We start from the raw sequence: 26,587 nt of genomic DNA, 5'->3' as shown, positions 1-26,587 counted from the left end.
CTGTCTAATTAAGCTATAGTTGACCTGTTGTCATTATCACTGTCTAATTAAGCTATAGTTGACCTGTTGTCATTATCACTGTCAAATTAAGCTATAGTTGACCTGTTGTCATTATCACTGTCTAATTAAGCTATAGTTGACCTGTTGTCATTATCACTGTCTAATTAAGCTATAGTTGACCTGTTGTCATTATTACTGTCTAATTAAGCTATAGTTGACCTGTTGTCATTATCACTGTCTAATTAAGCTATAGTTGACCTTTAGTTGACCTGTTGTCATTATCACTGTCTAATTAAGCTATAGTTTACCTGTTGTCATTATCACTGTCTAATTAAGCTATAGTTGACCTGTTGTCATTATCACTGTCTAATTAAGCCATAATTGACCTTTAGTTGACCTGTTGTCAGTATCATTGTCTAATTAAGCTATAGTTGACCTGTTGTCATTATCACTGTGTAATTAAGCTATAGTTGACCTGTTGTCATTATCACTGTCTAATTAAGCTATAGTTGACCTGTTGTCATTATCACTGTCTAATTAAGCTATAGTTGACCTGTTGTCATTATCACTGTCTAATTAAGCTATAGTTGACCTGTTGTCATTATCACTGTCTAATTAAGCTATAGTTGACCTGTTGTCATTATCACTGTCTAATTAAGCTATAGTTGACCTGTTGTCATTATCACTGTCTAATTAAGCTATAGTTGACCTGTTGTCATTATCACTGTCAAATTAAGCTATAGTTGACCTGTTGTCATTATCACTGTCTAATTAAGCTATAGTTGACCTGTTGTCATTATCACTGTCTAATTAAGCTATAGTTGACCTGTTGTCATTATCACTGTCTAATTAAGCTATAGTTGACCTGTTGTCATTATCACTGTCTAATTAAGCTATAGTTGACCTGTTGTCATTATCACTGTCTAATTAAGCTATAGTTGACCTGTTGTCATTATCACTGTCAAATTAAGCTATAGTTGACCTGTTGTCATTATCACTGTCTAATTAAGCTATAGTTGACCTGTTGTCATTATCACTGTCTAATTAAGCTATAGTTGACCTGTTGTCATTATCACTGTCTAATTAAGCTATAGTTGACCTGTTGTCATTATCACTGTCTAATTAAGCTATAGTTGACCTGTTGTCATTATCACTGTCTAATTAAGCTATAGTTGACCTGTTGTCATTATCACTGTCTAATTAAGCTATAGTTGACCTGTTGTCATTATCACTGTCTAATTAAGCTATAGTTGACCTGTTGTCATTATCACTGTCTAATTAAGCCATAATTGACCTTTAGTTGACCTGTTGTCAGTATCATTGTCTAATTAAGCTATAGTTGACCTGTTGTCAGTATCACTGTCTAATTAAGCCATAGTTGACCTTTATTTGACCTCTATGTGCCTATTGGCCTTCCTCTGAGCATTTTAGACATCACTGACTTATTCCCACGCACCTGCTACAAGCAGACTCCGATGTGTGGGTGCTTTTCCTATGAAGAATGACGCATTGTGAAACCCAGAGCCTATGGGGACCCAGAGCTCAGAGTTGTGCTGTGACTGGAGTGTGTTGGAGTGTGGCTGTGTTAATTCTCTCATCTTTGAGTCGAAAAGAGGCAGGACTTGCAACTTTTTAGACTCAAGAGCACTGTGCTAGAAAACAGTGGTGACCTAATCACTTACTGTACATTGTTTCCACTTTCACTTGAGTAGACACAAGGACAAAGTACAGACACAGAGACCCTCAACAAATTCTCATAGAATAAAAAGTAAAATTTAAACATTTTCAAGGTAACACTTGTAAATTAATTAAGTAATCTTCTATTACAGTAGTATTATTATTATTATTATAGGCTATATTCTATTCTAAACAATGTATTTAACAAGCTCTTAACCATATGAATGAGTCAACAGGAGGCTATATATGAAAGTGCCTTAAACGTCAACAACAGTATTACCTGTCCTTGCATCATACAGTAGAGTTTCATTACAATGAGAAGCCTATCCTAGACATATCATCGTCATTAGAAGACGAGGCAATTCCATTGTCATTAATGATCCCATCAATTCCATGAAGTTGACATTTACAGTGATGGGGCTGGTTGTTAAGGGTTGGTTTCAGCTGATCTCTCCACTGCCCGGTGTATGTAGGCTAGGACGAGTATGAGCCCGCCTGCCTGCGCTAAGCTTGTAGATCAGATCTGTGGTTTTAGGGTTTTCGCATTGTATTGGTAGGAGGAGCCGCTTTCCTGCGATTGTCTCTCTCTCTCTCTCTCTCTCTCTCTCTCTCTCTCTCTCTCTCTCTCTCTCTCTCTCTCTCTCTCTCTCTCTCTCTCTCTCTCTCTCTCTCTCTCTCTCTCTCTCTCTCTCTCTCTCTCTCTCTCTCTCTCTCTCTCTCTCTCTCTCTCTCTCTCTCTCTCTCTCTCTCTCTCGTTTTTCTAAAGTTAAATACACAAGCCTGTGAGCTTTCACGGACGGTGTGTGAATGCGCAGTCAGGAAGGTTCGCAGTTGCTTGCGTCGAGAGCGAGCGGGAACAGAACTGAACGGAGCGACGCTGTTTGTGTCACATTACCGGGGCTCTTCCACTTCTGTTCGATCCAAGTGTTTCTTAACTTCGTTTTCGACTGTTTCAAGATGACAGAAGAAAATAATGTTGGGCATATAAAGCTGGTAGGTACATCTAACCCCTCCCATCGCGCTATCTCAGTGAGTGTTGGTCGGTTTTATTGTTTATTCTGCAGTGCTTGGTGGGGAAACGGGAGTATGATAATTGAACTGGGAGAAGAAAGTAGTCTACTTGAGTTATTATTGGGAAATCACGGGCATAACCTTCTCCTATTTGGGTTAGTCTTTCGCTTTGTGAGAGAGAGGATCTGAATCAGTGGAAAGAGTTGAGAGTGAATCAGAATGAATAGGCTATGTCAGAGGTATGCTGGCTGTTCCCAAAATAATCTTAACCGGAATGCATTATAACTTTAAATAGACCGATCGGAATATAACTTTCTCATATGGGGTTATATTCTATTGTTTAAAGATGTTCTAAAGTTCCGCTGGATCCGGTGTTTGGTTTTTTGACTAATCGAAGCATTGTGTTGATCGGTTGTTGTTCTGGCTGCGGTTGGTTTTGAGCCATAGACTATGAACGAAACAAACAACAACCCTATTGCACGTGTATGCTATGTGGGGCAAATCATGTGTGCCATCACGCATAGACGGACTGTCATTTGATTTATGGATAACCGCTGTCATCCCAATGATCAATAGAATATGATGAGTCAATAGCTAGTTGTTGTCATCCCGTGCCTTTGGAATGTGTGGTTTGTCATGATGTGTCATTTAGTGGACAATAGCCCTGTTGTCTGACTCTGAAAACATAGGCTACTTTTAGCCTAAAGGCCAGCAGCTGGCAATATTGAGTAGTTTTCATATTACTGTCCAAACGCATGGTATGCAGCCGACAATAGGCTACATTCGTATCCCTCATGGACCAGGTCGTACTAAAATCCTTCTCCATTCAAACTGCGTAGGCATCGATTTCCTCATTAACATGATTTAATATGCATACTTTCCTTATGAAACACAATTTTCCATCCATGATGCTAGTGTCCAAATGTTGTTTATTGCCTTCAGCCAGTCTGTTTTTTTTTCACCCTTAACCTGTATTACATTAGTCGAAACCAATACTATTCTAAGGGCAGGTCAGCCTGTTTTGACTAGCAGAAGTTACTTTTCGTAGCAGGTTAGGATAATTTACGCAGCAGATTAGGATAATTAAAGTGTAAGGTTAGGCGAATACGTTTTTTTTTAAAGAAAATTGTTAGGATTTGCCAAAATTCTCCCCTACTCGACTTAAACAGGTCTGCCCTGAGAAAAGTCCTGGTTTCCACTAATGCGATGCTGCTGAAATAAACATGCAGTAAAAGAAACGGAACCCCTGGTCTGCTAGTTTCAACCTGATTGGCCGAACATGATAAACAACATCCGGGATTAGCATTTAGTCACTAGCATGGTGGTGGAAAATTGTGACTCATAAGGCACATAAGCATATTTCTCTCAAATGTTCCCCCTTCTCATAATTAAATCAAGTTAAAGAGTAAATTGAAGCCTACACAACCTGAATGGAGAATGCTTTAGGTATGAACCAGTCCACGAGGGATACTATTGCCGGATGCATACAATGCGTTTGGACGGTAAGATGAAAACGACTCAATATCGCCATCTGCCTGCCTTTGGACTAGGCTACTGTACAGTTTGGCGACTTGTGTTTTGCTTTCCTGAAGATGTAAATCAAAGCGTAATATGTCTGAAGTTCCTAAAATATTATGTTAATTCACAGACATTTTGATAAGCAATTGAGCTCGATAAGGTTTGACTTTGAAAATCAAAACTCATACAGTCAGCAGAGCAAGTCCTGTAATAAATCTGTGGCAAAGAAATAGTCAGAGTTCCGCTGCTCAGTGCTCCAGTTCTCTCCACTGTACTCTCAGTGGCAGTGCTCCAGTTCTCTTCACTGTACTCTCAGTGGCAGTGCTCCAGTTCTCTCCACTGTACTCTCAGTGGCAGTGCTCCAGTTCTCTCCACTGTACTCTCTGTGGCAGTGCTCCAGTTCTCTCCACTGTACTCTCTGTGGCAGTGCTCCAGTTCTCTCCACTGTACTCTCTGTGGCAGTGCTCAAGTTCTCTCCACTGTACTCTCAGTGGCAGTGCTCCAGTTCTCTTCACTGTTCTCTCTGTGGCAGTGCTCCAGTTCTCTCCACTGTACTCTCTGTGGCAGTGCTCAAGTTCTCTCCACTGTACTCTCAGTGGCAGTGCTCCAGTTCTCTCCACTGTACTCTCAGTGGCATCACGATCATGTCCATTTGGATTTGACTTGTCGATCTAATTCTCTCACGTCAATTTATCATGCTTTATATGGGCTCGACAGTATAATAATAATAAGATTGACCATTGTAATTGTTTTGAATGTGTTGTGTTGCGTGTACTGACTGGTCCCTTCCCAAAAGAGGTTTCTAACTTCAAGGGTATTTTCCTGGTTAAATAAAGTTAAAAAAAAATATATATATATATAATTTTAAAAAAACATTTAAAAAGTCTGGACAATGTTGGGAGGTTGAAATACCTTATGGGTATTTGAGTAGAAGCATCATATGAGCAGCTCTCATGATTTGATACATAGCTGGAGGATTGACATGATACTGTTGCATCTGCTACAGTATAATCTGTCAAAACATACAGCCAATGCTTTTGAAACATAATGTTTAATTCAATACAAATAATGAAATGTCCCATGCTCCCTTGTGGTTATAACCACTTCCCTGTTTATGTTTTCTTTCTTCTTCAATAGGTCCTTCTACCCTTGCCTTTTTATTTAACTAGGCAAGTCAGTTAAGAACACATTCCTATTTACAATGACGGCCTAGGAACAGTGGGTTAACCTGCCTTGTTCAGGGGTAGAACGACAGATTTTTACCTTGTCAGCTCAGGGATTTGATCTAGCAATCTTTCAGTTGCTGGCCCAACGCTCTAACCACTAGGCTACCTGCCACCCCATCCTGGCCTATTATCCTGGCCTATCGTCCTGGCATAATATCCTGGCCTATCATCCTGGCATAATATCCTGGCCTATTATCCTGGCCTATCATCCTGGCATAATATCCTGGCCTAACATCCTGGCCTTTTATCCTGGCCTATTATCCTGGCCCATTATCCTGGCCTATTATCCTGGCCTATCATCCTGGCATAATATCCTGGCCTAACATCCTGGCCTTTTATCCTGGCCTATTATCCTGGCCTATCATCCTGGCATAATATCCTGGCCTATCATCCTGGCCTATCATCCTGGCCCATTATTCTGGCCTATTATCCTGGCCTATCATCCTGGCATAATATCCTGGCCTATTATCCTGGCATAATATCCTGGCCTATCATCCTGGCCCATTATCCTGGCCTATTATCCTGGCCTATCATCCTGGAATAATATCCTGGCCTTTTATCCTGGCCTATTATCCTGGCATAATATCCTGGCCTATCATCCTGGCCCATTATCCTGGCCTATTATCCTGGCATAATATCCTGGCCTAACATCCTGGCCTTTTATCCTGGCCTATTATCCTGGCATAATATCCTGGCCTAACATCCTGGCCTTTTATCCTGGCCTATTATCCTGGCATAATATCCTGGCCTATCATCCTGGCCCATTATCCTGGCCTATTATCCTGGCCTATTATCCTGGCATAATATCCTGGCCTAACATCCTGGCCTTTTATCCTGGCCCATTTACTGCAGCCTGTTGCATCAGAGCACTGTTTAGATCAATTGTTGTTTTACTACAACCGAGCAGATCATACAGTATTTCATACATGTATCATTATATCTCTTCCCTCAGTATTGTCTGAGAGAGAACAATTAACCAAATTCAGTAGCCTCACCAGCCAATCAGTGTATTTCTAATGAAGAAGTAACGTACTGTACCGTGGAGTGGATTAGGTTAGAGTGCCCTGTCTCCAGCCCTACTGTGGACTGTACTGTGGACTGTGGACTGTACTGTGGAGTGGATTAGGTTAGAGTGCCCTGTCTCCAGCCCTACTGTGGACTGTACTGTGGACTGTACTGTGGAGTGGATTAGGTTAGAGTGCCCTGTCTCCAGCCCTACTGTGGACTGTACTGTGGACTGTACTGTGGAGTGGATTAGGTTAGAGTGCCCAGTCTCCAGCCCTACTGTGGACTGTACTGTGGACTGTACTGTGGAGTGGATTAGGTTAGAGTGCCCTGTCTCCAGCCCTACTGTGGACTGTACTGTGGAGTGGGTTAGGTTGGAGTGCCCTGTCTCCAGCCCTACTGTGGACTGTACTGTGGAGTGGATTAGGTTAGAGTGCCCTGTCTCCAGCCCTACTGTGGACTGTACTGTGGAGTGGGTTAGGTTAGAGTGTCCTGTCTCCAGCCCTACTGTGGACTGTACTGTGGAGTGGATTAGGTTAGAGTGCCCTGTCTCCAGCCCTACTGTGGACTGTACTGTGGAGTGGATTAGGTTAGAGTGCCCTGTCTCCAGCCCTACTGTGGACTGTACTGTGGACTGTACTGTGGAGTGGAATAGGTTAGAGTGCCCAGTCTCCAGCCCTACTGTGGACTGTACTGTGGAGTGGATTAGGTTAGAGTGCCCTGTCTCCAGCCCTACTGTGGACTGTACTGTGGAGTGGATTAGGTTAGAGTGCCCTGTCTCCAGCCCTACTGTGGACTGTACTGTGGAGTGGATTAGGTTAGAGTGCCCTGTCTCCAGCCCTACTGTGGACTGTACTGTGGAGTGGATTAGGTTAGAGTGCCCAGTCTCCAGCCCTACTGTGGACTGTACCGTGGACTGTACTGTGGAGTGGATTAGGTTAGAGTGCCCTGTCTCCAGCCCTACTGTGGACTGTACTGTGGAGTGGGTTAGGTTAGAGTGTCCTGTCTCCAGCCCTACTGTGGACTGTACTGTGGAGTGGATTAGGTTAGAGTGCCCTGTCTCCAGCCCTACTGTGGACTGTACTGTGGAGTGGGTTAGGTTAGAGTGCCCTGTCTCCAGCCCTACTGTGGACTGTACTGTGGATTGGATTAGGTTAGAGTGCCCTGTCTCCAGCCCTACTGTGGACTGTACTGTGGAGTGGATTAGGTTAGAGTGCCCTGTCTCCAGCCCTACTGTGGACTGTACTGTGGACTGTGGACTGTACTGTGGAGTGGATTAGGTTAGAGTGCCCTGTCTCCAGCCCTACTGTGGACTGTACTGTGGACTGTACTGTGGAGTGGATTAGGTTAGAGTGCCCTGTCTCCAGCCCTACTGTGGACTGTACTGTGGACTGTACTGTGGAGTGGATTAGGTTAGAGTGCCCAGTCTCCAGCCCTACTGTGGACTGTACTGTGGACTGTACTGTGGAGTGGATTAGGTTAGAGTGCCCTGTCTCCAGCCCTACTGTGGACTGTACTGTGGAGTGGGTTAGGTTGGAGTGCCCTGTCTCCAGCCCTACTGTGGACTGTACTGTGGAGTGGATTAGGTTAGAGTGCCCTGTCTCCAGCCCTACTGTGGACTGTACTGTGGAGTGGGTTAGGTTAGAGTGTCCTGTCTCCAGCCCTACTGTGGACTGTACTGTGGAGTGGATTAGGTTAGAGTGCCCTGTCTCCAGCCCTACTGTGGACTGTACTGTGGAGTGGATTAGGTTAGAGTGCCCTGTCTCCAGCCCTACTGTGGACTGTACTGTGGACTGTACTGTGGAGTGGATTAGGTTAGAGTGCCCAGTCTCCAGCCCTACTGTGGACTGTACTGTGGAGTGGATTAGGTTAGAGTGCCCTGTCTCCAGCCCTACTGTGGACTGTACTGTGGAGTGGATTAGGTTAGAGTGCCCTGTCTCCAGCCCTACTGTGGACTGTACTGTGGAGTGGATTAGGTTAGAGTGCCCAGTCTCCAGCCCTACTGTGGACTGTACCGTGGACTGTACTGTGGAGTGGATTAGGTTAGAGTGCCCTGTCTCCAGCCCTACTGTGGACTGTACTGTGGAGTGGGTTAGGTTAGAGTGCCCTGTCTCCAGCCCTACTGTGGACTGTACTGTGGAGTGGATTAGGTTAGAGTGCCCTGTCTCCAGCCCTACTGTGGACTGTACTGTGGAGTGGATTAGGTTAGAGTGCCCTGTCTCCAGCCCTACTGTGGACTGTACTGTGGAGTGGATTAGGTTAGAGTGCCCAGTCTCCAGCCCTACTGTGGACTGTACTGTGGACTGTACTGTGAAGTGGATTAGGTTAGAGTGCCCTGTCTCCAGCCCTACTGTGGACTGTACTGTGGAGTGGATTAGGTTAGAGTGCCCTGTCTCCAGCCCTACTGTGGACTGTACTGTGGACTGTACTGTGGAGTGGATTAGGTTAGAGTGCCCAGTCTCCAGCCCTACTGTGGACTGTACTGTGGACTGTACTGTGGAGTGGATTAGGTTAGAGTGCCCTGTCTCCAGCCCTACTGTGGACTGTACTGTGGAGTGGGTTAGGTTAGAGTGCCCTGTCTCCAGCCCTACTGTGGACTGTACCGTGGAGTGGATTAGGTTAGAGTGCCCTGTCTCCAGCCCTACTGTGGACTGTACCGTGGAGTGGATTAGGTTAGAGTGCCCTGTCTCCAGCCCTACTGTGGACTGTACCGTGGAGTGGATTAGGCTAGAGTGCCCTGTCTCCAACCCTGATACAGTTGTGCAGGCTATTACTGTAGCTCCCCTTATCGCTCTCCTAACATCACATGACTTCCCTCTTTAGCTCAGTTTCACATCAGATAAATCAGACTTCTCATTCACATTTCAAACCCTAACAAAACAAGCGCAAACAAAAAGAAGTAGGCGTGACTAGCTTCTTATAAAACGTTTACCGTTTTTGAATTGACCGTACAGTAGATTCCTCCTGACTGTTTGTTTACATCCTAAGTGCTATCTTATTCCCTCTACTGTATAGAGCCCCATAGGCCCTGGTCATAGTTCGTACACTATGCAGGGAATAGAGCCCCATAGGCCCTGGTCATGGGTCGTACACTATGCAGGGAATAGAGCCCCATAGGCCCTGGTCATAGTTCGTACACTATGCAGGGAATAGAGCCCCATAGGCCCTGGTCATGGGTCGTACACTATGCAGGGAATAGAGCTCCATAGGCCCTGGTCATGGGTCATACACTATGCAGGGAATAGAGCCCCATAGGCCCTGGTCATAGGTTGTACACTATGCAGGGAATAGAGCCCCATAGGCCCTGGTCATAGATTGTACACTATGTAGGGAATAGAGCCCCATAGGCCCTGGTCATAGGTTGTACACTATGTAGGGAATAGAGCCCCATAGGCCCTGGTCATAGATTGTACACTATGTAGGGAATAGAGCCCCATAGGCCCTGGTCATAGATTGTACACTATGTAGGGAATAGAGCCCCATAGGCCCTGGTCATAGATTGTACACTATGTAGGGAATAGAGCCCCATAGGCCCTGGTCATAGATTGTACACTATGTAGGGAATAGAGCCCCATAGGCCCTGGTCATAGGTTGTACACTATGTAGGGAATAGAGCCCCATAGGCCCTGGTCATAGGTTGTACACTATGTAGGGAATAGAGCCCCATAGGCCCTGGTCATAGGTTGTACACTATGTAGGGAATAGAGCCCCATAGGCCCTGGTCATAGGTTGTACACTATGCAGGGAATAGAGCCCCATAGGCCCTGGTCATAGTTCATACACTATGCAGGGAATAGAGCCCCATAGGCCCTGGTCATGGGTCATACACTATGCAGGGAATAGAGCCCCATAGGCCCTGGTCATAGTTCGTACACTATGCAGGGAATAGAGCCCCATAGGCCCTGGTCATAGGTTGTACACTATGTAGGGAATAGAGCCCCATAGGCCCTGGTCATAGGTTGTACACTATGTAGGGAATAGAGCCCCATAGGCCCTGGTCATAGGTTGTACACTATGTAGGGAATAGAGCCCCATAGGCCCTGGTCATAGGTTGTACACTATGTAGGGAATAGAGCCCCATAGGCCCTGGTCATAGGTTGTACACTATGTAGGGAATAGAGCCCCATAGGCCCTGGTCATAGATTGTACACTATGTAGGGAATAGAGCCCCATAGGCCCTGGTCATAGATTGTACACTATGTAGGGAATAGAGCCCCATAGGCCCTGGTCATAGATTGTACACTATGTAGGGAATAGAGCCCCATAGGCCCTGGTCATAGATTGTACACTATGTAGGGAATAGAGCCCCATAGGCCCTGGTCATAGATTGTACACTATGTAGGGAATAGAGCCCCATAGGCCCTGGTCATAGGTTGTACACTATGCAGGGAATAGAGGCCCTGGTCATAGGTTGTACACTATGTAGGGAATAGAGCCCCATAGGCCCTGGTCATAGGTTGTACACTATGTAGGGAATAGAGCCCCATAGGCCCTGGTCATAGGTTGTACACTATGTAGGGAATAGAGCCCCATAGGCCCTGGTCATAGGTTGTACACTATGTAGGGAATAGAGCCCCATAGGCCCTGGTCATAGGTTGTACACTATGCAGGGAATAGAGCCCCATAGGCCCTGGTCATAGTTCATACACTATGCAGGGAATAGAGCCCCATAGGCCCTGGTCATGGGTCATACACTATGCAGGGAATAGAGCCCCATAGGCCCTGGTCATAGTTCGTACACTATGCAGGGAATAGAGCCCCATAGGCCCTGGTCATAGGTTGTACACTATGTAGGGAATAGAGCCCCATAGGCCCTGGTCATAGGTTGTACACTATGTAGGGAATAGAGCCCCATAGGCCCTGGTCATAGGTTGTACACTATGTAGGGAATAGAGCCCCATAGGCCCTGGTCATAGGTTGTACACTATGTAGGGAATAGAGCCCCATAGGCCCTGGTCATAGGTTGTACACTATGTAGGGAATAGAGCCCAATAGGCCCTGGTCATAGGTTGTACACTATGTAGGGAATAGAGCCCCATAGGCCCTGGTCATAGGTTGTACACTATGTAGGGAATAGAGCCCCATAGACCCTAGTCATAGGTTGTACACTATGTAGGGAATAGAGCCCCATAGGCCCTGGTCATAGTTCGTACACTATGTAGGGAATAGAGCCCCGTAGGCCCTGGTCATAGGTTGTACACTATGTAGGGAATAGAGCCCCATAGACCCTGGTCATAGGTTGTACACTATGTAGGGAATAGAGCCCCATAGGCCCTGGTCATAGGTTGTACACTATGTAGGGAATAGAGCCCCATAGGCCCTGGTCATAGGTTGTACACTATGTAGGGAATAGAGCCCCATAGGCCCTGGTCATAGTTCGTACACTATGTAGGGAATAGAGCCCCATAGGCCCTGGTCATAGGTTGTACACTATGTAGGGAATAGAGCCCCATAGACCCTGGTCATAGGTTGTACACTATGCAGGGAATAGGGAGCTGTTAGGGCCTGGCAGAATGCGTTTGGTCTTGCTCTCTCTCTGTACCCAGTAGGGGGTTAAAGTAAGAGATGAACTGCTACTGTAACAGGCAGAAAACAGTGTGTGGTCTGTCCCTGTTTTCCTTCGATCTTGCCCAGTTATTGTTGTTGGGGCTGTTTTGTAAACACTTCAGGGGACAGTCAATGGAGTTGGATAGATCAACCGTTACGTTAAAAGGGTTCTCTATTGTTGTATAACCACGGTGTGTTGACCCTTGAGATACAGTGGACTATATATATCTTTTACCTTTATTTTACTAGGCAAGTCAGTTACGAACAAATTCTTATTTTCAATGACGGCCTAGGAACAGTGGGTTAACTAAATGCCTGTTCAGGGGCAGAACAACAGATTTGTACCTTGTCAGCTCAGGGATTTGAACTTGCATCCTTTCGGTTACTAGTCCAACGCTCTAACCACTAGGCTACCCTGCCGCCCCATATGTGGGGTTGGCCATATCACAGGGGTTGTGATATGACAGCTGAAACAAGCTGGACGTTCTGTAGATGTGGGTAGTGTTTTTACGACTGCATGGCAAATTGAATGAACTTGATAGAAAACTTGTTTATGGTTGGAGCCAAATGGATATGGGATGGTACATATATATGTAAATATCTATCTACCCCCTCTCACTATGACATGGCTAACCTCTCACTATGACATGGCTAACCTCTCACTATGACATGGCTAACCTCTCACTCTGACATGGCTAACCTCTCACTCTGACATGGCTAACCTCTCACTCTGACATGGCTAACCTCTCACTCTGACATGGCTAACCTCTCACTATGACATGGCTAACCTCTCACTCTGACATGGCTAACCTCTCACTATGACATGGCTAACCTCTCACTATGACATGGCTAACCTCTCACTATGACATGGCTAACCTCTCACTCTGACATGGCTAACCTCTCACTATGACATGGCTAGCTTACCTCTCACTCTGACATGGCTAGCTTACCTCTCACTCTGACATGGCTAACCTCTCACTATGACATGGCCAGCTTACCTCTCACTCTGACATGGCTAACCTCTCACTATGACATGGCTAACCTCTCACTATGACATGGCCAGCTTACCTCTCACTCTGACATGGCTAACCTCTCACTATGACATGGCTAACCTCTCACTATGACATGGCTAACCTCTCACTATGACATGGCTAACCTCTCACTCTGACATGGCTAACCTCTCACTCTGACATGGCTAACCTCTCACTCTGACATGGCTAACCTCTCACTATGACATGGCTAACCTCTCACTCTGACATGGCTAACCTCTCACTATGACATGGCTAACCTCTCACTATGACATGGCTAACCTCTCACTATGACATGGCTAACCTCTCACTCTGACATGGCTAACCTCTCACTATGACATGGCTAGCTTACCTCTCACTCTGACATGGCTAGCTTACCTCTCACTCTGACATGGCTAACCTCTCACTATGACATGGCCAGCTTACCTCTCACTCTGACATGGCTAACCTCTCACTCTGACATGGCTAACCTCTCACTATGACATGGCTAACCTCTCACTATGACATGGCTAGCTTACCTCTCACTCTGACATGGCTAACCTCTCACTATGACATGGCCAGCTTACCTCTCACTCTGACATGGCTAACCTCTCACTCTGACATGGCTAACCTCTCACTATGACATGGCTAACCTCTCACTATGACATGGCTAACCTCTCACTCTGACATGGCTAACCTCTCACTCTGACATGGCTAACCTCTCACTATGACATTTCTAACCTCTCACTATGACATGGCTAACCTCTCACTCTGACATGGCTAACCTCTCACTCTGACATGGCTAACCTCTCACTATGACATGGCCAGCTTACCTCTCACTCTGACATGGCTAGCTTACCTCTCACTCTGACATGGCTAACCTCTCACTATGACATGGCCAGCTTACCTCTCACTCTGACATGGCTAACCTCTCACTCTGACATGGCTAACCTCTCACTATGACATGGCTAACCTCTCACTATGACATGGCTAACCTCTCACTATGACATGAATAATCTCTCACTATGACATGGCTAAACTCTCACTATGACATGGCTAACCTCTCACTATGACATGGCTAACCTCTCACTACACACTCTGACATGGCTAACCTCTCACTCTGACATGGCTAACCTCTCACTATGACATGGCTAACCTCTCACTATGACATGGCTAACCTCTCACTCTGACATGGCTAACCTCTCACTACACACTCTGACATGACTAACCTCTCACTATGACATGGCTAACCTCTCACTATGACATGGCTAACCTCTCACTATGACATGGCTAACCTCTGACTATGACATGGCTAACCTCTCACTACACACTCTGACATGGCTAACCTCTCACTACACACCCTGACATGGCTAACCTCTCACTCTGACATGGCTAACCTCTCACTATGACATGGCTAACCTCTCACTACACACTCTGACATGGCTAACCTCTCACTACACACTCTGACATGGCTAACCTCTCACTATGACATGGCTAACCTCTCACTATGACATGGCTAACCTCTCACTACACACTATGACATGGCTAACCTCTCACTACACACCCTGACATGGCTAACCTCTCACTCTGACATGGCTAACCTCTCACTATGACATGGCTAACCTCTCACTACACACTCTGACATGGCTAACCTCTCACTACACACTCTGACATGGCTAGCCTCTCACTACACACTATGACAAGGCTAACCTCTACCTATGACAAGGCTAGCCTCTCACTACACACTCTGACATGGCTAGCCTCTCACTCTGACATGGCTAATCTCTCACTATGACATGGCTAACCTCTCACTATGACATGTCTAACCTCTCACTATGACATGGCTAACCTCTCACTATGACATGGCTAACCTCTCACTACACACTCTGACATGGCTAACCTCTACCTATGACATGGCTAGCCTCTCACTACACACTCTGACATGGCTAACCTCTACCTATGACATGGCTAGCCTCTCACTACACACTATGACATGGCCAGCCTCTCACTACACACTATGACATGGCTAGCCTCTCACTATACACTATGACATGGCTAACCTCTCACTATGACATGGCTAACCTCTCACTACACACTCTGACATGGCTAACCTCTACCTATGACATGGCTAGCCTCTCACTACACACTATGACATGGCTAGCCTCTCACTACACACTATGACATGGCTAGCCTCTCACTACACACTCTGACATGGCTAACCTCTACCTATGACATGGCTAACCTCTCACTACACACTATGACATGGCTAACCTCTACCTATGACATGGCTAACCTCTCACTACACACTCTGACATGGCTAACCTCTACCTATGACATGGCTAACCTCTCACTACACACTCTGACATGGCTATCCTCTCACTACACACTATGACATGGCTAGCCTCTCACTACACACTATGACATGGCTAGCCTCTCACTACACACTCTGACATGGCTAGCCTCTCACTATGACATGGCTAACCTCTCACTACACACTATGACATGGCTAGCCTCTCACTACACACTATGACATGGCTAGCCTCTCACTACACACTCTGACATGGCTAGCCTCTCACTACACACTCTGACATGGCTAGCCTCTCACTACACACTATGACATGGCTAGCCTCTCACTACATACTATGACATGGCTAGCCTCTCACTACACACTATGACATGGCTAGCCTCTCACTACACACTCTGACATGGCTAACCTCTCACTCTGACATGGCTAGCCTCTCACTACACACTATGACATGGCTAGCCTCTCACTACACACTCTGACATGGCTAACCTCTCACTATGACATGGCTAACCTCTCACTACACACTATGACATGGCTAGCCTCTCACTACACACTATGACATGGCTAGCCTCTCACTACACACTCTGACATGGCTAGCCTCTCACTACACACTATGACATGGCTAGCCTCTCACTACACACTATGACATGGCTAGCCTCTCACTACACACTATGACATGGCTAGCCTCTCACTACACACTCTGACATGGCTAGCCTCTCACTATGACATGGCTAGCCTCTCACTACACACTATGACATGGCTAGCCTCTCACTACACACTCTGACATGGCTAGCCTCTCACTATGACATGGCTAACCTCTCACTACACACTGATGTGTTAGTCACAGCAGAATGGGACTCTGGGCCCATCCCACCTATAGAGACTGTAGAGGTGTTAGTCACAGCAGAATGGGACTCTAGGCCCATCCCACCTATAGAGACTGTAGAGGTGTTAGTCACAGCAGAATGGGACTCTAGGCCCATCCCACCTATAGAGACTATAGAGGTGTTAGTCACAGCAGAATGGGACTCTGGGCCCATCTCACCTATTACTGCTTCTGCTGTTGAGTTCTAAACTCTAGCAATTCCAATATTTCTAGTAATTATTCAGTTTAACAGTTCAGATAAATAATTTATGCGTTGTGTATAATGGAAACAGCATGTTCAGAACTGGGTGGTATACTGTGTTAAATGAAGCATGTAAAACTCCTCTGTATAGGACAAATGTTATGTCTGGGACGAGCAATTCTATTTAAATGCACTGTTGGTCTCAATATCAATGCTGTTATTATATGGTAGAGAGAGCCGTGCTTCATTTGAGCATGATCCAGCTGGGGATAGCGTACGTCACCTCTCCATTTTGGACTGTTTTGCTCAGTATCCTATCTGTCGGGATCCGGTACTTTTTTTAATGTAAAAAAAAAAGATAAATAAAAAGCAATCAAAGTTCATTTGAGTTTCTTCTTCGTTAATTATCATGCCCCCGCCCCCCCCCCCAATAAAAACAAACTTGGTAAAAAGTTTATTTTTAGTCCCGGCGTAATATTCTAAGAGTTGATTCGGGTCGGGCCTTATGGTTCAGCACAACATTGTAACCTGTGTTTTAGACCAATGCAAGCGTGCCTGTATCTCTCACAGAACTAGAATGGGATGCTCTCTGCCTCCCTCTGCTCTGATAGACATGAGCCTGCAACTCTCATCTTTCCTGCGGTGCATTTCATCATTTATTTCCTTATAGAATCAAAAGGTCTCTGGAGGAGCCTGCAGCACCATGGGATAAATTGAAATTAGAATTACTGCTGACTATTCAGAAATCAATTTTAAATAATTCAGAATAGCCTACAACACCATTAGACAGCCTGTAATTTAGCCACAGAGAATCAATAGCCTCCAGTCAGGAACGCACGGCAAAATAGAATCGCAGGAAAACCCTGCTTGGAAAGAAAATGGCTGCTGCTGAAAAGAGAAGACTCATCTTTCTGCTGTAGGCTACAGCAACATTAGATCGACTACCAAATATTGTTTTACAAAGTAAAGCCCGGCTTCATTGGGGGTGAGTCTGGTAAAACTGGAAAGCATTTTTAGGACTATCATTTCCTCCTCATATTGTAGCCTACAATGTCTCTCCACACACCTAGGACTAGGCCATTGATATATTCAAGACGAGGTCGTTTTTATTGATCTCGGTGTGAAAGTAGCCTGTCATTCCAGTCATTTGCGCAGTATTATAGATTCTGCCAAAGTCTCCCTGTCATGTGAAAATGCATGAAATGTGTTTTATAAAAGGCTAAATCTGCTACTAAAGCTACTAAAAATGTTCCCCATGTGTGCAACTTCTGTAAGTGCCTCTTCTCTGAGGCGGCAGGTAGCTTAGTGGTTAGAGTGTTGGGCCAGTAATTGCAAGGTTGCTTGATCAAATCCCCAAGCTGACAAGGTAAAAATCTGTCGTTCTGCCCCTGAACAAGGCAGTTAACCCACTGTTCCTAGGCCGTCATTGTAAATAAGAACGTGTTCTTAGCTGACTTGCCTTGTTAAATTAATAAAATTTAAAAAACTCTACTGCTTTATGCCACTACACAAATGTGATGATGTGATTTATTATAAAGGTGATAAAAAAGTGTTTTTTTAAATGTGCGTTCCAGTATCTCAGAGCCCCCCAGGTCACCCCCCATGCTCACTTTTTGTTCTTGCACCTTCCAATTTACACCTCAAGCACCGAACGAGAATAAAGCCCCCCCCCATTCCAGATGTTAAATGAGTTTGTTGATTGTCCTCTGTACAGTTTCTATCATGTCTGGACAATATTTTTGTCCATTTAGGGGACCTCTTTTGTCCCAAGAGCACGCCCAGTGGCAAACGTTCCATATGGTCTATTTTAAATGAAGAGACTAATGTGTTGTTGACAGCCTCTCCAGTTCCTCGACAATACTCTCCTCATCTCCCCCTCCCTCCCTCGTGTTGTCTCTTGCTGTAACAACAGAGTAGACGTGTTATTGAGTCAGAGTCGCGCTGTCGAGACAAGGCCTTTAGGTGAACGGTAGCAGCAGCTACAGTTGTGGTTGCAAACGGTTCTCTACATGCTAGTACACTGACAGGTAGGTTTGTAGTAGCCTACATAACAAGCCGTGTTTGAAGAATCTCTGAGCTTGGCCATGTGTATTGTAAATTAACTTTGTAAATGAACTTTGCAAACAACAATATGCATTCAAGTGTGACACTTGTAGAGGAGCACAGATCATGAATGGGTGATGTGACAGAACTCTGTGGCTCTACCAATCGGCTTGGAGCACGTTGCCAAGGGGAGTGACATAATGTGCCTTCAGGATGTTTCACACTCTCTCCTTCCCTAAGCTGCTCTCTCTCCCTCTCCAAGCTGCTCTCTCTCCCTCTCCAAGCTGCTCTCTCTAACCCTCTCCAAGCTGCTCTCTCTCCCTCTCCAAGCTGCTCTCTCTCCCTCTCCAAGCTGCTCTCTCTCCCTCTCCAAGCTGCTCTCTCTAACCCTCTCCAAGCTGCTCTCTCTCCCTCTCCAAGCTGCTCTCTCCCTCTCTCCAAGCTGCTCTCTCCCTCTCCAAGCTGCTCTGTCTACCTCTCCAAGCTGCTCTGTCTCCCTCTCCAAGCTGCTCTCTCTCCCTCTCCAAGCTGCTCTCTCTCCCTCTCCAAGCTGCTCTCTCCCTCTCTCCAAGCTGCTCTCTCCCTCTCCAAGCTGCTCTGTCTACCTCTCCAAGCTGCTCTGTCTCCCTCTCCAAGCTGCTCTCTCTAACCCTCTCCAAGCTGCTCTCTCTCCCTCTCCAAGCTGCTCTCTCTCCTTCCCTAAGCTGCTCTCTCTCCCTCTCCAAGCTGCTCTCTCCCTCTCTCCAAGCTGCTCTCTCTCCCTCTCCAAGCTGCTCTGTCTCCCTCTCCAAGCTGCTCTGTCTCCCTCTCCAAGCTGCTCTGTCTCCCTCTCCAAGCTGCTCTCTCTCCCTCTCCAAGCTGCTCTCTCTCCCTCTCCAAGCTGCTCTCTCCCCCTCTCCAAGCTGCTCTCTCTCCCTCTCCAAGCTGCTCTCTCTCCTTCCCTAAGCTGCTCTCTGTCCCTCTCCAAGCTGCTCTCTGTCCCTCTCCAAGCTGCTCTCTCTCCCTCTCCAAGCTGCTCTCTCTCCCTCTCCAAGCTGCTCTCTCTCCCCCTCTCCAAGCTGCTCTCTCTCCCTCTCCAAGCTGCTCTCTCTCCCTCTCCAAGCTGCTCTCTCTCCCTCTCCAAGCTGCTCTCTCTCCCTCTCCAAGCTGCTCTCTCCCCCTCTCCAAGCTGCTCTCTCTCCCTCTCCAAGCTGCTCTCTCTCCCTCACTCTTGGTTGTATCCCAAATGGCCCCCTATTCCCTGTGTAGCGCCATATAAGGAATAGTGTGCAATTTGGGACGCATTTCCCTCTCCGAGCTTCTCTCTCCCAACCTGGGCCATGCCTTGTCCAGGTTCAGGCAGTAGAGTGGCAAACCCTGTTCACACAAGTCACTAAGTGTGTCATCTAGCTGGTAAAGAAGCTTTTAATGTGATTTTATGGCTTCTGTTGATTTCCATTTAAAGACTTTGAGTGAGGGAGACGAGTCCTCTGAAACATTCAGGCCAGCATTATGATACTAGCTAGCTAGTGGGGTTGAGGCTAGGAACTAGGCCAGTTCCCATGCTCAGGCTTATAGGCATAGGCCGTATCCCCCACATCTCAGGGACTGTCAGCCCATCCAGCTGGTCTGGAGAGAAGCCTGTTCACAGAGTCACACCAGTGTTCTGGAACGGATCAATCCTAAAACAACCCCAATCAGGACAGAAATATACAGTTTCTCCCTCAGTCCCAGTATGTGTCTATGAGATGAATGGGGTGATGTGATTCATATGTAACATGGACAACAGATTGTAAACAGTCTATTGTAACCCAGCATTCTATTGTAACCCAGCATTCTATTGTAACCCAGCATTCTATTGTAACCCAGCATTCTATTGTAACCCAGCATTCTATTGTAACCCAGCATATACACTCTTAGGAAAAAGAGTTCCATAGGATTTTTTGGGCTGTCGCCATAGGAGAACCCTTTTTGGTTCCAGGTAGAACTCTTTTGCGTTCCATGTAGAACCCGCTGTGGAAAAGTTTCTACATGGAATTCAAAAGGGTTCTACCTGGAACCAAAATCTTCAAATGGTTCTCCTATGGGGACAGCCGAATAACCCTTTTCAGTTCTAGATAGCACATTTTTTTTCTTAGTGTGTGCGATGACATATGATGTATCGTCAGATTCCCTTCCCTAAAGACCTTTCTCTCTCTCTCTCTCTCTCTCTCTCTCTCTCTCTCTCTCTCTCTCTCTCTCTCTCTCTCTCTCTCTCTCTCTCTCTCTCTCTCTCTCTCTCTCTCTCTCTCTCTCTCTCTCTCTCTCTCTCTCTCTCTCTTTCTCTCTCTCTCTCTCTGTCTCTCTGTCTCTGTCTCTCTGTCTCTGTTTCTCTGTCTGTCTGTCTGTCTGTCTGTCTGTCTGTCTGTCTGTCTGTCTGTCTGTCTGTCTGTCTGTCTGTCTGTCTCTCTCTCTCTGTCTCTCTGTCTCTGTCTCTCTGTCTCTGTTTCTCTGTCTGTCTGTCTGTCTGTCTGTCTGTCTGTCTGTCTGTCTGTCTGTCTGTCTGTCTGTCTGTCTGTCTGTCTGTCTGTCTGTCTGTCTGTCTGTCTGTCTGTCTGTCTGTCTGTCTGTCTGTCTGTCTGTCTGTCTCTCTCTCTCTCTCTCTCTCTCTCTCTCTCTCTCTCTCTCTCTCTCTCTCTCTCTCTCTCTCTCTCTCTCTCTCTCTCTCTCTCTCTTTTAGGGTTAAGGTCAGGTTTAGTGTATGCCCTCCTCAGACCTTTTCAATGGGTTGCGGGCCAGCCACACTCCCTTTAGTCACACCCAACTGGTCGGCCACAGATGGATCACCAGGATGTTTTGGAGGTTGAGGATGCAGGATCAGGGTAGGAGGAGAGGCCAGGAGTTTCCAGCAGCAGCAGCTGAGGCAGGCTGAAGTGGTTCACTCCCTCCCTCCACCCCCCCCGCTGTGGGGCAGTTAACAGCCAGCTGCTGTGTATTTTTCCAGCAGGATCCACACTACAACATGTGTTTCCCATGATCTCACTTGGCAACAGGGGCTGGGGAGGCCGTCATACCGCCTCAGCCTGCCCCAGAGGCCTGCCCCCTGGGTACAGTATACCGCTGGGCTGGAGGGATGGAGGGAAGGAAGGAGGGAGGGAGGTATGGAAAGAGAGGGGGAGAGAGAGAACACAACTTGTGGCTCAGAGACAGAAACATATCAAAGGTAACTACATGGAATGCACAACAGAGGCTTGTTGTGTGCTCTGTCCTGCACTGCATACACTCACTCTTGTAAAACATAGATTACACAAACACACACACACACACAAACTGAGACTATGGGCGACGCTCAGAGGCTCTTGATACACAGTTATAAAGAGAACACAGATGTGTATGAAATTCTCAGCTGCCAACAGCTAAACTCAGTGTGTGTGTATGTGTGTGTGTGGCAAAGCTCAGTTCCAGGGTGAGTGAGAGAGGGTAGGAGGCTGGAAGGATGGAGCGATGCAGGGAGGAAGAGAGGGATGGAAGAAGGAGAGAGGGTAGGAGGCTGGAAGGATGGAGCGATGCAGGGAGGAAGAGAGGGATGGAAGAAGGAGAGAGGGTAGAGCTCACTCCATGACTCAGAAATAGACAGCTCTCTCTCTCTCGCTCTCTTTCACCCATATCATCCTCATGGAGGTTTCAGCCTACGGTGTAACACCTAGTGCCTTAAAGGAGTTCTTCTCACCAGCTGTCAGGTAGAAGATAGTAGATAGTAGAACGGGGTGGGTTCTGGGTGATTTATAATGGATTCATATAAGCCTGTTTTTAGTTTCACTCCATAACATCTAAATTATTAAATATATTTTTATTACCTTTATTTAACTAGCAAGTCAGTTAAGAACAAATTCTTATTTTCAATGACAGCCTAGGAACAGTGAATCTGTCGTTCAGGGGGCAGAACGACAGATTTGTACCTTGTCAGCTCAGGGGTTTGAACTTGCAACCTTCCGGTTACTAGTCCAATGCTCTAACCACTAGGCTACCCTGCGAGTCAGGTCTGTTGTCATTGTCAGTGAGTAGAGTCAGGTCTGTTGACATTGTGAGTGAGTAGAGTCAGGTCTGTTGTCATTGTGAGTGAGTAGAGTCAGGTCTGTTGACATTGTCAGTGAGTAGAGTCAGGTCTGTTGTCATTGTGAGTGAGTAGAGTCAGGTCTGTTGACATTGTCAGTGAGTAGAGTCAGGTCTGTTGTCATTGTTAGAGAGTAGAGTCAGGTCTGTTGTAGTCAGGTCTGTTGTCATTGTGAGAGAGTAGAGTCAGGTCTGTTGTCATTGTGAGTAGAGTCAGGTCTGTTGTCATTGTGAGAGAGTAGAGTCAGGTCTGTTGTCATTGTGAGAGAGTAGAGTCAGGTCTGTTGTCATTGTGAGAGAGTAGAGTCAGGTCTGTTGTCATTGTTAGAGAGTAGAGTCAGGTCTGTTGTCATTGTTAGAGAGTAGAGTCAGGTCTGTTGTCATTGTTAGAGAGTAGAGTCAGGTCTGTTGTCATTGTGAGAGAGTAGAGTCAGGTCTGTTGTCATTGTGAGTAGAGTCAGGTCTGTTGTCATTGTGAGTGAGTAGTCAGGTCTGTTGTCATTGTGAGTGAGTAGAGTCAGGTCTGTTGTCATTGTGAGTAGAGTCAGGTCTGTTGTCATTGTGAGAGAGTAGAGTCAGGTCTGTTGTCATTGTGAGAGAGTAGAGTCAGGTCTGTTGTCATTGTGAGAGAGTAGAGTCAGGTCTGTTGTCATTGTGAGTAGAGTCAGGTCTGTTGTCATTGTGAGTAGAGTCAGGTCTGTTGTCATTGTGAGTGAGTAGAGTCAGGTCTGTTGACATTGTCAGTGAGTAGAGTCAGGTCTGTTGTCATTGTGAGAGAGTAGAGTCAGGTCTGTTGTCATTGTGAGAGAGTAGAGTCAGGTCTGTTGTCATTGTGAGAGAGTAGAGTCAGGTCTGTTGTCATTGTAAGTAGAGTCAGGTCTGTTGTCATTGTGAGAGAGTAGAGTCAGGTCTGTTGTCATTGTGAGTAGAGTCAGGTCCAGTCATAGATGTACTTGGCAGGGTTTGACAGTTCATCGCATACAAGCATAATGCTTCCCATAGTGTATCATTCATACAGGTTTTAAAATCCTAGTGACTCCTGTCCTTTAGCTGACAACCACAGTATCATTAGCACCTCTGAACAAACTGACATTATTTAATATCGGCAGAGTAGCCTAGTGGTTAGAGTGTAGAGGTGGCAGGGTAGCCTAGTGGTTAGAGTGTAGAGGCGGCAGGGTAGCCTAGTGGTTAGAGTGTAGAGGTGGCAGGGTAGCCTAGTGGTTAGAGTGTAGAGGCGGCAGGGTAGCCTAGTGGTTAGAGTGTAGAGGCGGCAGAGTAGCCTAGTGGTTAGAGTGTAGAGGCGGCAGGGTAGCCTAGTGGTTAGAGTGTAGAGGCGGCAGGGTAGCCTAGTGGTTAGAGTGTAGAGGCGGCAGAGTAGCCTAGTGGTTAGAGCGTTGGACTAGTAACCGGAAGGTTGCAAGTTCAAATCCCTGAGCTGACAAGATACAAATCTGTTGTTCTGCCCCTGAACAGGCAGTTAACCCACTGTTCCTAGACCAGTTAACCCACTGTTCCTAGACCAGTTAACCCACTGTTCCCAGGCTGTCATTCTAAATAAGAATTTGTTCTTAACTGACTTGCCTGGAAAAATACAAAAATAAATATTTAATGAGTCAATAAATAGGTTACGACCGTAAACCCTGAGAAGAGAGGTATTTCACTGATGGGATATAACCCCAGTGTATTCATCAGAAGCCTTTGTTACGCTACGCCAGCTGTGATTGGCTGGATGTTGGGGTAGGGTGTCCCTCTCAAATGTTGTTTTTTTGCCATCATTGTAAGCCTGCCACAAGCACACATTATACAATACATTTATTAAACATCAGAATGAGTGTGAGTTGTCGTCACAACCCGGCTCGTGGGAAGTGACAAAGAGCTCTGATAGGACCAGGGCACAAATAATTATATAATAATAATCAATAATTTTTTGCCACTTATTTAGCCATCTTACATAGAAAACCTTATTCACAATTTTTGATGAACAAATAACTCACCACAGGTTAATGAGAAGGGTGTGCTTGAAAGGATGCACGTAACTCTGCAGTGTTGGGTTGTATTGGAGAGAGTCTCAGTGTTCAATTATTTTCCACACGCTGTCTACCTGTATTTAGTTTTCATACTAGTGAGGACCGAGAATCCACTCTCACATTGGTACATAGTTACAAAGGCCATCAGTGTCTTAGTGAGATTTGCCAAAACAGGATACTCTGAGCGCAGCCCAATACAGAAATCTGGCAGTGGCTTCTGATTTAAATTACATTTTCACTGAACCGCTTGTTGCCGTTTTGATGAGGCTCTCTTGTTCAGATATCGGTAAGTGGACTGGAGGCAGGGCATGAAAGGGATAAAGAATCCAGTTGTTTGTGTCATCTGTTTCGGGAAAGTAGCTGCGTAATTGCTCACCCATCTCACTCAGGTGCTTCGTTATATCACATTTGACATTGTCCGTAAGCTTGAGTTCAGTTGCACACAAAAAATCATACAATGATTGAAAGACCTGTGTGTTGTCCTAGTTAATACAGACAGAGAAGAGCTCCAACTTCTTAATCATAGCCAATATTTTGTCCCGCACATTGAATATAGTTGCGGAGAGTCCCTGTAATCCTAGATTCAGATCATTCAGGCGAGAAAAAACATCACCCAGATAGGCCAGTCGTGTGAGAAACTCGTCGTCGTGGAAATGGTCAGACAAGTGAAAATTATGGTCAGTAAAGAAAACTTTAAGATCGTCTCTTAATTCAAAAAAGTGTCAATACTGTTGCCCCTTGATAACCAGCACACCTCTGTATGTTGTAAAAGTGTTACATGGTCGCTGCCCATATCATTTGCATAATGCAGAAAACACACGAGAGTTCAGGGGCCTTGCTTTAACCATTTTCACCGTACTGTCCAAAACATATTTCAAGCTGTCAGGCATTCCCTTGGCAGCAGGAGCCTCTCGGTGGATGCTGCAGTGTACCCAAGTAGCATCGGAAGCTACAGTGTACCCAAGTGGCTTTGGGAGCAACTGCTTACACGAGCGTTACCACTCCACTATGTCTTCCTGTCTTGGCTTTTGTGCCATCTGTACAGATACCAACACATCTTGACCACCAAAGTCCATTTAATGTCACAAATCTGTCCAGTACTTTAAAAACTATCCTCTCCTGTTGTCCTGGTTTGCAGAAGAGGATGTCTTCCTTAATTGACCCCCCCCCCCCCCCCCATAAATGTAACAGTTGACTTATCCAGCTGTAACACATAGAATTCACTGGCTTGTATGCGAAGCAGTAATTTTTTCAAAACATCTCCTGCCATGTCACTGATGTGTCGTGAAACAGTGCCGTTAGATGAAGCCATTGTCTGTATAGTTTTCTGGGCCTATTCCCCCAGCATTGTCCCAGCCATATCCTCGGCAGCAGGAAGAATTAAGTCCTCCACAATAGTATAGGGCTTATCTGTCCTAATCAGTCCTCCACAATAGTATGGGGCTTGCCTCTCCGAGCCAGTCCTCCACAATAGTATTGGGCTTGCCTGTCCTAGTCAGTCCACCACAATAGTATTGGGCTTGCCTGTCCTAGTCAGTCCTCCACAATAGTATGGGGCTTGTCTGTCCTAGCCAGTCCTCCACAATAGTATGGGGCTTGTCTGTCCTAGCCAGTCCTCCACAATAGTATGGCGCTTGTCTGTCCTAGCCAGTCCTCCACAATAGTATGGGCTTGCCTGTCCTAGTCAGTCCTCCACAATAGTATGGGGCTTGACTGTCCTAGCCAGTCCTCCACAATAGTATGGGGCTTGTCTGTCCTAGCCAGTCCTCCACAATAGTATGGGGCTTGTCTGTCCTAGCCAGTCCTCCACAATAGTATGGGGCTTGTCTGTCCTAGCCAGTCCTCCACAATAGTATGGGGCTTGTCTGTCCTAGCCAGTCCTCCACAATAGTATGGGGCTTGTCTGTCCTAGCCAGTCCTCCACAATAGTATGGGGCTTGTCTGTCCTAGCCAGTCCTCCACAATAGTATGGGGCTTGACTGTCCTAGCCAGTCCTCCACAATAGTATGGGGCCGTCTGTGATTTAGTGCACCGTCTGTAATTTAGTGCACCGTCTATGATTTAGTGCACCGTCTGTGATTTA

The 26,587-nt window shown here is 46.2% G+C and overlaps 1 protein-coding gene across 3 annotated transcripts in view; it reads left to right on the top strand.

Moving 5' to 3' along the window:
* The window catches only part of LOC123993749 (probable E3 ubiquitin-protein ligase MID2), a 265,189-nt gene that overhangs the window by 108,256 nt on the left and 130,346 nt on the right, over positions 1-26,587 (top strand). Inside the window, exon 1 of one of the 3 annotated variants that reach the window (XM_046296201.1) lies at positions 2,415-2,670. The exons of 1 other annotated variant lie outside the window; for it this stretch is intronic. The gene's annotated coding sequence lies outside the window, so the exon portion shown is untranslated. Of the gene's footprint in view, positions 1-2,414; positions 2,671-26,587 lie in introns of those variants that run through there. One more of the 3 variants, XM_046296203.1, reaches the window with a different exon arrangement.

Source organism: Oncorhynchus gorbuscha, linkage group LG13 (assembly GCF_021184085.1).
Source record: "Oncorhynchus gorbuscha isolate QuinsamMale2020 ecotype Even-year linkage group LG13, OgorEven_v1.0, whole genome shotgun sequence".
NCBI lineage: Eukaryota > Metazoa > Chordata > Actinopteri > Salmoniformes > Salmonidae > Oncorhynchus > Oncorhynchus gorbuscha.
The sequence above is the reverse complement of the archived record's forward strand: the minus strand, read 5'-3'. Positions and strand labels throughout refer to the sequence as shown.